The sequence below is a fragment of the Protopterus annectens genome, chromosome 13.part0 (assembly GCF_019279795.1).
Source record: "Protopterus annectens isolate FY-2018-M chromosome 13.part0, PAN1.0, whole genome shotgun sequence".
NCBI classification, from domain to species: domain Eukaryota; kingdom Metazoa; phylum Chordata; order Ceratodontiformes; family Protopteridae; genus Protopterus; species Protopterus annectens.
Window position 1 is genome coordinate 126,370,034 of NC_056747.1, and position 12,347 is coordinate 126,382,380.

At 41.1% G+C, this 12,347-nt stretch overlaps 1 protein-coding gene across 1 annotated transcript in view; it reads right to left on the reverse strand.

Moving 5' to 3' along the window:
• RAB8A (RAB8A, member RAS oncogene family) overlaps positions 1–12,347 on the reverse strand; it is a 902,849-nt gene that overhangs the window by 106,426 nt on the left and 784,076 nt on the right. The gene's annotated exons all lie outside the window — the stretch shown is intronic.

Consider the following 12,347-nt stretch of genomic DNA (forward strand, 5'->3'; position numbering starts at 1 on the left):
TGGTCCAATAAAGCACTTCCTGTTTAGGATTTCAGTCTGGTTACTCTTTACCAAATATAGAAATAAAAGCTATGTACTCACCATAACTATGGATCTGTGCTGTCCATTTTCATCCTTCTTCAATGAATGAGTCTCGGATCCGACCTGGCTGTTTTTCAGTAGATTCTAGGATCTGAGTCTCAAGATCCTCCCTTTACCCATAATGCCCCAACAACTGCATCACCTCAGATAGTTTGCTGCTACAATATACTATCCAAGTATAGAGCATAATAATAATAACAATAAAATTAATAAAACACAAAGAAATAGTACAGTAACAGAACAGTGGCTCAAACAGGAACTGTGGCTCTTAAACTTCATCAGGTCACTCCCAAAGACATGGGATAGGGGAAGGTGGGGGGGGGGGTTACAGAATGAAAATGGACAATACAGATGCATAATTACGTTGAGTACATAACTTATATCTGATGATGTCATTTTCATTCATACCCCAATGAATGGGATGGAGTCTCCAGCTATGGTAATATTTGGTAGACCTCATGGAAGGATAATCTGGAGAACCACAAAACCGAATGCAGCCTTGTTTCTGGAGATGATATCCAACTGGTAATGAGCAATAAAGTTATAAGCATTAGATCAAGTGGCAGCTGCACAAATATTAATAGAAGCTCTGGGCCAAAAAGCAGCTGATGTAGCCACTGACCAAGTCAAGTATGCTCAAAAAGGCTGTTTTGGCAAGGTTAATCCTCTCGAAGAATAATCCTCTCGAAGAATAGACATATAACACATTATACATCTGATTAGTGTAGTTTTAGATACTGGTTTTCCCAATTTGTTATTGACAAAGAAATTGAACAATTGGTCAGTTTTTCTAAATTCGTTCTTTCTATGAAGACAGAAACAAAGTTGTCTATGTACATCTTAAAGGTGAAGCATGTATTCTCCTTTGTTGTCAAACTTAGGAAGGAAAACTGGCAAAATGATTACTCGGTTGAGGTTTGCTTCAGCAGCAATTGTGGGTACAAAGGAAGGATTAGTACATACAGTAACCCAATCTTTATGGGAAAATAAATAAGGCTGTTTTGGAGAGAGTGCTTGAAGTTCAGAGACTAGCCTCAAAGAAGTTATATCCACAAGAAAAACTGTTTTCCAAGAAAGAAATTCTAGATTTGCCTTAGCTGAGGGTTCAAACAGGGATTGTATCAAACTCTGCAATACAACATTAAGATCCCAAGGTGGACTGGGATTGTTTATCCAAGGCCTCAGTAAAAGGGTTCCTTTAAGGAATGCTTTACATTACCTGGATAAGGCAAAAGGGAAAGCATCAACTCCGATGTGACATTTGGAGACGACTGCCAACTGAACTTTGATTGTGGAAAAACTTGCACCACTTTGAAAAAATTGAAGCAAGAAACTCTAAAACCGGTATTGGAGCAGTCAAAGGATCCAATTTGCTCTTCTATGTCAAAAAAGAAAATCTCTTTCACTTACTCTTAAAAATCTTTCTTGTAGAAGATTTCTGAAATGAAAATAATAAAGTTGGTGAACAGGACAGGAGAGCCTGGAATCATTGGAACTGGATACACCATGAGGTCAATCTGAGGAATGCAATATCCAGATAAATCATCCCTGAAGGACTTGAAAGAAGGTCTGGACTGGAGTCCAGTGTCCACAGTGGACATAGGTCCATTAGGAAGGGGAACCACACTTGGTGAAGCCAGAAGGGGCAATGAGGACTACTTTCTTCTTTAACTGGAGTGTCTTCTGAAGGAATTTGGGGATTAGAGGTGGGGAGGATAAGCCAAACATGGACTACAGCATCTATCGGTGACTGCCCCTGACAGGGAATTATGGCAAAGAGCCTGCTGCATTTGTCGTTGAGGAGAGGAAAACAGATTGCAGCAAGGTTGTCCCCATTTGTTGATGATCATATCTGCCACCGACTGACTGAGACATCACTCATGAGGCATCAGGACAGTCCTGCTGAGCTCGTCTGCTAGAACGTTTGATTTCCCTGCTATGTGCATTGCTACAAGAAAGCAGCTGGAGGTGATCGCCCACTGCCAGACTCTCCCAGTTTCTCGGCAAAGGCGGGGGGGTAAGATCTGGTTCTCCCTTGTTTGTTGATATACCAAACTACTGACATGTCAGTTTGGATAAGCAATAGTATCTAGAGAAAGAGAGGCCTGCAATGCTAAAAGGACTGCTTTCATCTCCAAGACATTTATATGCAATTTGGTCTCTTCTGGGGACCACATGCCTTGAACAGTCCTTCCCAAGAAATGCCCCCGACCCCACCTCAATTAGGAGGCATCTGTGGTCAACGTGGCATCTAGGGAAGGAAGGTTAAAGGGACATCCCTAAGAAGCTCTCATCAGAATGAGCCCACCAAAACAGGGAGTCTTTGCAGACTCTAAATAATTTTATAGGTTGTTGCAAGGTCTGACAAAAAATGGATCACCGAACTGCTAGAGTCCACTGAAGGATACACATTTGAAGAAAAGTAGTGGGTATCCAGGTACTCACTGCAGCCATTGACCCTAGTGCTGTGAAGACCATTTTTGCTGGAGTAGAGGGGTGAGAAAGAACCAGTCTGACATGCAATCTCAAAGCAAGAATTCGATTTTGTGGTAAGAGAGTGAGATGACTGACTGTATCTAGCCGAGCCCATATAAACTCCAAGACGTGAACTGGTGAAGGTGGGACTTTGAAAAAATTACAGTGATTCCCAGGGATTGACATAATCTGAATATGATAACCCATGGCTTTTACTAGGAGATACCTGGCTGGTGCGAAGAGGAGCCAGTCGTCCAGATAAGGAAAACACTATGAATCCATGCAGTCTTACAAGAGATGCTACCACTGCCATGCATTTGGCGAGCACCCTGGGGGCTGTGGTGAGACCGTAGGGTAGGGCTCTGAACTGATAATGGCTGCCTCCAGGCTGGAAGCACAGGTATCTTCCAGAGCAACTGCTCATTTTGATGTGATAGTTCGCTTCCTGAATATCTACCGAAAGCATCAAGTCATCTTTCTGCAACAATCAGAATGGACTAAACCATGACCATCTGGAACTTTAAGTTCTTTACAAATGGGTTCCAATAGCCAAGATCCAGGATATGTCTCAGGTCCCGTTTTCTTTGGCACTAAGAACAACCTTGAGTAAAATCTGCATCCTCTTTGATCTGGTGGGACCTCTTGAACGACTCTTGTCTCGCAGCTTTTGAATCTCCAGAGCTGCTAACTCACTGACTGGGTGGAACATCCGAGAGACAAGTTTCTTTTCATATAAAGCAAGGGAATGAAATATCCTCAGGATACTATTCTTTGCCCCCACATCTTCTGTGATGGATGCCCAGGCTTTTGATGCAAAGACAAGCACCCCCCCCCCCCAAAACTGTCTCCAGAGAAGAACAGTTGGGGCAATCCTTCAGGGATGCTGAAAGTGTCTATCCAAAAAGGAATCGTGGAAGCTCTGATTTTGCTGAGCCCCTCTGCCATGTGGATGACATCATCTATTATTTCCCCCTATGTGTCTGGGAGAAAAATCTCCATGCGAGTTCTGAAAAGATCTTTGAGACTTCTGGAACCAAATCTTACCCACCTCGTTGATTCCTCGAGAATGGTCTCTGTGGGGTAGAAAAGTGTATTCCCACAGCAGATTAAGTCTTGCCATTCTGCTCACTGCTGTGAAAGTGTTTCTTTAATGATAGAGCCAAACAGAGAGGATCCATTAAAGGGAGCATAGATGGATGATGCTTTGAAGGGCTCCACAAAATTACAAAATGCTTGTGAGGAACCCACAGCTGCATGATGATTAGCCTCATGGATGCATTTGAGACAGATTGTAGGCTGGCTAGTCAAAAGGAAAAAACCTTATCCTCTGTAGACATGGCGGCCCTAAGGTAGCATAGACAGTTCCTTGACTGAGTCCCTCTGTAACCTAGGAAGTGTGCCAGACAGTTTATCTACCATAAGGCAAAGGTCAATGATGCATAAACTTGCTTCCCATACCTGTCCAATGCCCTAGATTCTCTATTAGGGGGTGGATAGAAGAGCTCTGCCCAGCCAAGCTTATTTCTGATGGCTGCTGCAATAACCATGGCATCCACAGGGATTCCCTTACTCCAAAGCTGTATCTTTAGGTGCTCCAAGAATCTAATCCGGATAAACTGTAAGCCAAAGAACAAACTGCAATAAGTAAGGAAAAACAACAGGAAACTCTCCAGAAAACCTCCGGTGCTCTGAACCAAATCACTAGCCACGTAGAACGATGAAAAATATATATATATTTATTTAAGCTCCACACAAGCTTTTTGTCAGTTTAAACAAAACCAACTTCTTCAGAACGGATACAAAACGGATACAATGTCATGACATTAAGTCCCCTATATACCCTTGAACTTCCTCTCGCATAATCAAGAGACTTTAAAAATACAGACGTTACAATAAAATCTTAAAACTTCATGAACAAAACAAACTAGGTTATATATTCCAAACTGTACAGGTACAAATCCTAGGTGCAACACAAGTGCACCGATCCTACCTGGAACAGAAAAAGGCAGTTAAAATATGAAACATACTAAAAAATATATTTCCTGCTTGAAATAAGTGAATTTTAAATACATAACCTATGGATATAAAATACTATACAATTCATATTTTAAAAATATTGAACTTAACTAATTAATTAATTTAATAAAAATCTTTCCCCAAGAACCTAACCTTAAAACATCATATAAAAAATGTCATAAAAAACATCCCACCTCTGTACATATCAATGTATTTATATCCAAAATTACAACATATTTCTGTTATAAATTTCTCAACAAGTGCTACTAGAACTATTATGTACCTATACTATAAATATTTGAATGGACACTAAAAATCAATTATGTCATCTGTTTAAACTTTTAAGTTTCAACATACATGTTATAGCTAACATGCCATTAATACCAGGATCATGACAAGCGTCCAATCTCAACTGCCAGACCAATTCCCTACCCTCCAGAATGAGAGAATCCGGTCCCCCCCTACCATCTGACTGGACCTGGTCAATGACTTGGAATGAGAATGTGTGTAAAGGGTTCTCTATAACGTGTTTAGCTGAAGCGTTCTCCATCTTGCCCTTTCTTACAGTGTACAAATGTTCGTACATGCGCTCTTGAAGTTTTCTGTTTTTACAACATAGAAAGCTGGGCAAAGGGAACACTTGACCAAATAAACAACTTGTGAACTAGTACAATTACATCTATCCTGTATCCCATATTTCGTGCCCCTGATATCAAAAGTGGAATCCACAGTAATGTTCTTACAATAACGGCACATATTACATTTAAACCTACCCACTCTAGAGTTTAAAACCTTGGATTTCCTCTCTCAAATGTTTTTCAGATTATGACCCCTTTTGAAAACCATTCTTGGATATCCCACTATGCTCTTCTGAATCGATCAGTCTTGCATGACCAAATTCCAATTTTTCTGGATAATGGAAATGATTTATTTGGCATCCATATTGTATGTTAAAATAAGACTACAAGGATAAGGTTCCCTTTTGGGTAGGCAGGGACTGAGGTTGTCCTGGGGTACACTGACAGTATTGAGGATAGGTACGTAAAAACCTCTCTCTCTCTTGCTAAGTACCTCCAACATGAGTTCAGAAACAAGGTCTACTGGATACCCTCTTTTGAGGAAAAGACTTTTCATGAAATTACATTCTTACAAGAAGTCACTATCTTCAGTCACCATCCTTGCAGCTCTAACCAGCTGCCCTTTAATGATGGACCTCTTCTGTGGATAAGGATGACAACTACTGAACTGCAAGTAACTGTTGGAATAGGTTTCCTTTCGATGTATTCTAGCGATGAAACGACAGTTGATTTAGTCTTTCATCAAGTCTACATCTAAATAAGAAATCCTATCCATGGCGAAACACAAAGTAAACCTAAGAAACTCAGTGGAAGAGTTGAAAAAATATAATAATGAATCAGCTACATCTTCGTCTCCTTGGAGGAGGATAAAAATATGCAGAAAACGGGTGTACAACACCATCTTATCTCAAAAAAGAGGGTTAACCAATACGTTCTCCCTTTCCCAAAAGGCCATAACCAAATTGGCTATGCTGGCCCCGCAAGGAGACCCCATGGGTACACCTATCCCCATGGGTACACCTATCTTCTGAAGATAATATCTTTTGTTAAAAGTCACATAATCGCAATACAAAATAATGTCTAGCAATTCACTAACCAATTGAATCTCCTCAATTGAAGCTTCCTTGGAACTCATCATAGCTGGAATCCAACCCAAGGCCACTGACTGAGGGATAGAGGAATACAAATCCTTCACATCTATGGTCAAAAAATGACTGTCAGCACTGTAAGGAATTTGACTGACCCTAGATAAAGACCAAGAATCTTTAGATATTTGAGACTCACTCACCACATATTTCTTCAAGATTGTATCCACTACTTTTGCACTCGCATAGGTAATGCTGCCCCTGGCACTAATCAGAGGACGCATGGAAGGATCATCAGGGTCTTATGGATTTTGGGAGAACCAAAAATTATTGGAACTCTTGGGGCTGGTGAGGAAATATAGTTAAATAAATGTATTAAATTGTTAATGAACGTGTCATTATAATATGAAGATATCCTAGAAAGACCTATATTCAATTCATTTCTGGACACTTCCATGTATGTTTCTGAGGTCAAAATATCCTCCATTCTCCTGATGTAATCCCCTTCATTCATCACCACCAACCCACCTCCCTTATCAGGTTGCATGACCCTGACTGATGAATTACACAATAAATCCAATAAGGACTTCTCCTCCCTACTAATGTTGGATTTAAATCCTTGTTTCAATAAAGGCTGACTCAACAAATAACGTACATCAAGTTCACAAATCTGTTCAAATAATTCCAATGAAGGACAAAGAGGTGGACTGTAAGTACTGGGAACAAAAAAAATCACCCTTGTCCCTTGCTAAATTACCCAACAGAAATTGCAAATTTAACTTTCTAACAAACCATTTCAATTCCATTACAGTTTTGGCCAAGTCTGCCCGTTTAGAAGGCACAAGAGACAGACCTTTAGCTAACAATTCCACTAACTCACTGGTAAAAATGAAATCAGAAAAGTTACAAATTTTGAAATCCAAGCCAGTATTCATAATAATGTCACATGCACTCATAGAAACTTGACAGTCAGCGATATTGATCAGGTCTAGTTTCCCCTGTTCCTTTACCTTGATTTTTATTAAATTAATTAGTTTAGTTCAATATTTTTAAAATATTAAAATATGAATTGTATAGTATTTTATATCCATAGGTTATGTATTTAAAATTCAGTTATTTCAAGCAGGAAATATATTTTTTAGTATGTTTCATATTTTAACTGCTTTTTTCTGTTCCAGGTAGGATCGGTGCACTTGTGTTGCACCTAGGATTTGTACCTATACAGTTTTGAATATATAACCTAGTTCAAGTTTTGTTTGTGAAGTTTTAAGATTGTATTGTAACTTCTGTATTTTTAAAGTTTTGTGATTATGCGACAGGAAGGTCAAGGGTATATAGGGGACTTAATGTCATGACGTATCCATTTTGTATCCGTTCTGAAGAAGTTGGTTTTGTTTAAACTGATGAAAAGCTTGTGTGGAGCTTAAATAAATAAATATATATTTTCATGGTTCTACGTGGCTAATGATTTGGTTCAGAGCACCGGAGGTTTTCTGGAGAGTTTCCTATTGTTTTTCTCTTCCTTAATCTAATCTGGATGCCATGGAATCTGTTCTACAGTATCTGGCTCTTTCCATGCCCAGTGGGAGCCAAAATCTACAAGTTCATCCACCAGGGGAGGTAACCCAAGATGTAGATGGGCCAGACACAACTGCTTCTAGGAACACAGATACCTCTTGGGATGGGGTTTCAGAGGACCAACCACCTTTTTGTGTAGTATTTCGAAAAAGTCTCTGAAGGAAATGTCTTCTGATGGAGATCTTTGGGAACCTTCCCCTTCATCAAAATCATTGTCTTCGGTCAAAGATTCCTGTGGGGAATCTAAGTGCCTCCTTTTGCACAATATCTTCCGCAGGATCTCTTCAGTGGGGTACTCTGGAGGTATCAGATCAGGTGGGGAGTTCCCTAACTGTACCTAGAAGCTTTTACAGGCTGGCTGATCCAAAGGGGGAACAGGGATTGCACCTGAAGAGGTAAGAACTGAAACAGCTCTCGGGTGGGAGAAAACCTTCTCCACCACCTTGAAGGAAGAGGGACTAGGAGAAGCCAAGGTCAATTCAGCCACAGCCGAAGCTCTTGGATCAGACAAACCAGGGCCTCCCCCATCATCTGCTTTAAGGGAGGAGTCAGAGCCGATCTGCCCAGTGCTGAGACTCTGAGGGGGAAGAGACTGATCCAAAAGCTTCAGAGTTGAAGTCATTACCTTGGATCCTAGCATGACGCTTCAGCTCCGAGACACGTCCTGCTCAAGGGGAGTCGGAGTAGAGAAGAAAGTCATTTTCGGATCAGACGGTTTGACTTTTGAAGGTTGGATCAGGAAAGGAGACATTATGGTGTGTGAGGGAGGCATAAGGCTCAAGGATCCGATGGAAGATGTAGCAGGTAAAACCCCCATCTGGATCTGTGTTCTGAGAAATTTTCTCATCATCCTATCCATCTCTGCTTTGGAAAGACTTCCAGAGGATTTGATTTGATTTAAGAGGAAGTCGAAGGTCAAGAAGACTGTGTGTCTCTTGTAGGAAAGGAGACCTCAGTCTTAGAGACACTGGCTCTGGAGAAAAATGAGGGCTTTGAAGACCAGGGAACTTTGACGTTGAAGGTGTAGAATCCGTGGATTTCAGATCAGAGTGCTTGAAAATTTTAACTGGAGGTTCCAGTGTCAGAGCAGATTTGAAAGACCTAACAGGAGAAAGCTTTCTATGCTTCCTGGACTCTGTAGACGTAGATTTCTGTGAAGGGGTTTGAGTCCCTGAAGCAGAAACAGCAGGAGTAGCAGAAGCAGGGATAAGGCCAGTGAGAACCAACTTGTTGCATTAAAGCCAGCACAAATTGTACAGGAGTTTCAAGATGAGAAGGGCCTAAACAATAAATGCACTCCCTGTGAGCATCAGAGTTGGGTATCTTGTGCCCACAGGAAGTGCACTTTTTAAATCTAGTAGGCTTTTCAGCTATTGCTGCAAACTTGCTGAATGGCAAAAGCCAGTCAGAAGAGAGACCGCTATAAAGGAAGATTTTGTTATTTTTATTAAGGAAGGTAGAAAGAGAAAGTTATACCAACAATGGTAACTAGATTACCTTATGGAAAAAGTCAAAGCAAAATAAAAAATTACCATTAATGGTAAAAATACCAAAGTATGGTAAAGAAAGTTTGGAAAAATATAAGGTAATAAATAAGGAAACAAAAACAATTACACTTTAAAGTTTTTACTCACTATCCTAGAAAAAAAAAACTGTCTGCGCTCAGGAGAAATCAATCCAGACCTAATTAGAGCGGCAAATGAGATCTGAGATGGTGCAGTGGTCAGGGGCATTATGGGTAAGAGGAGGAGCTTGAGAATCAAATCCTAGAATCTAGTGAATAATGGCAGAGTCAGATGTGAGGGTTGGATCAGAGACCCATTCATTGAGGAATGAATGAAAATGACATCAGATCTAGTGTTAAGCATGTGGGAACCACCCGCCAAACAAAATACACAAAGGAACAGATTGATTTTTCTACTGATTTTGATATACCTTCTACAAAGTTACATTCATTGTAAGAAGTACCAAAAATCCATGAGCAGATAGAGATAGTGTGGCTGAACCTAGCATAAGAGTAGTGTATCCATGGATGGCAGTGGATTTTCAAACCATTGTAGATGCTCTCCCTCCTGTTCTGGCACATTATACTAAATATGCAAATATCTGTTACTTTGGAGCTTTTCTCTCTGGGCCTCGACTGATAAAGGGCACCTGTGCCAGCTGGGAGTTTCCCAGTAAACAAATGGTAATAAACAAATCTTAGGACATATACAGTTACAAAATCCAACTATTGAAGATTTGAGAGCATACAGTTACAAAATTCAACTGCTGAAGATTTAAGAGCAGTACTGAAAACCTCTACACCCTGACATTTTCAGAAAATGAGGAAAAAAAATCAAATATAGGCAATAATATTCCTAAATACAGAGCCGGATTTCTGACCACTAGAAACAATTTGTTAAAAGCCATTACCACAGCATGGCCCCCAACCTCTAACTGGGCAAGAATTATGGCTATTGTGCAAAAGGAAAATGAATGTATTGATGCATACTTCACAAGATATAACAGATGGGTTCTGAAGCATTGTCTTAACATCCTGGGCCTACAGAAGGTGCAGCAGTCATTGGACTGTCAGTAGCTTTTGTAGAAGGGTTACCTCCTATATAACAGCAAATTAACAAGCTGTGTTTAAACAGGCCAAGTTTGAGTATTCATGAAACTACGAATCAAGCACAATGTGTGGCAGACAATATACTTAAAGAAAAAGAACAAAAAATAAAGTTAGATGTTCAGCTCCAACAGTTTGATGCAGACTCCTGGGGACGGGGAAGAAATCATGGGGGAAGAGGTAGATTCTCATTTTTCCAAACACAAACCCCAGGGCAATATCAGCAAAATTATTCTTCCCCAGCATCATCACTGACACCACCAGGTGTACCACGTTTAAATACTTGTTTTAATCATGGTCATCCTGGACATTGGCAAAATAAATGTCCGATGTCGGTACAGCAACAAACTCAACAAATTATCAGGCATGACAGCAATCAAAAAGAAAGCCTCCTGTGTGGAATACTGCTCAAAAGCCACCCGTGGCAAAAAAATTAGGACAGCCATACGGAGGAAAGTACAGTTGTGTACACTTACCATAAATGTAGATGTTATAGTGTATTCACTGTTGCAGTCCTCACCTGTGGGTTATCCCTGCTGTGGTAGCCCTCAGTCAGCCAGATTACCAAAGTCAATGTTTTTGCGTACCGGCTGCTGTCGCCTGTAGTCTGACGTCAGGTCATCAGTACTATAAAGCAAAGCAGCCAACCTCATTACATCAGTTTTTCTTGCACTAACCCATCAGACGCACAAGACAAGAGAGAGAAGTGGTCCTGGTGGCTAAGCACCACCTTGGGAAGCATGTGCCCTCCTAGGGGAAGATGTGAAATGGGGGATGGAGGGACGGAAACCAAGGCTGCAACAGTGAATACACTCGAACATCTACATTTATGGTAAGTATACACAACTGTACTATGTTCTTCGTGTTTCACTGTTGCAGTCATCACCTGTGGGAGGATTCCCAAAGCTTAGGTAAAGGCTGGAAGGATAGGTAGAGTCCTAGGGTATGGGTCAGGAGGCCCTGCAGAATTGCAGAGGCAAACCCTGCACAAGACTTAAAAAAGAGAGGTAGGTGGTAATGCATTGTAAACGTATGGACAGAGGTCTAGGTGGCCACTTACAATATGTCCCTGGTATGTACTTCTCTGAAGAAGGCAGTGGAAGTGGAGGTTGCCCTAGTGGAGTGGGTACGGATCGACTTAGGTATGGGCTTCCCATGTAGTCTGTACCAAAAAAGGATACAGTGTGAAATCCATTTGTAAATAGTTTGTTTGGAGATGGGCTTCCACTCTGCCCCCGGGGCAAAGCTTACAAGAAGCTGGTCAGTTTCTCTGAATGGCTTACTGTGGTCCAGATAGTATCAGAGTTGTCTGTGCATGTCTAGTGAGTGTAGAATTCTTTCCCTCTTGTTTTGAGGGTTGGGAAAGAAGGTGTACAGCCTGGTTAAGGGTCACATCAGATACCACCTTGGACATAAAGGAGGGATTAGTCCTCAGGACGACTCTGTCTGCATGGAAAATTATGAAGGGCTTGACAGCCATGACAGCTTGAAGTTCTGAGACCCTTCTGGCTGACATGCTAGCTAGCAGGAAGGCAGTCTTCCAGGAGAGGTATTTCCATTCTGTTGAAGTGGCAGGTTCGAAAGGAGGTAAGGTTAGTTTGTCTAACACATAATTCAGGTCCCAGGGTGGAGTAGGAGGTCTTCTCGGAGGCCTGATATTAGAAGCCCCTCTGAGGAATTGATTAATCAAAGGGTGAGAGAAGAGGGGTGGGTCTGAATCATAATGGGCAGAGATGGCCAAGGCATGGATTTTAATTGAGGAGAAGGAGAGGCCACTATTGAGCAACTCTGCTAAGTAATCCAGGATTAAAGGTACTGCCCCGTTTTGTTTCCAGGAGCAGAATCTTTTCCATTTTCCTGCATAAGATTTTCTTGTGCTGGCCCTTCTGGCCTCTGTGATGATGTCCAGGACCTGTTTGCTTA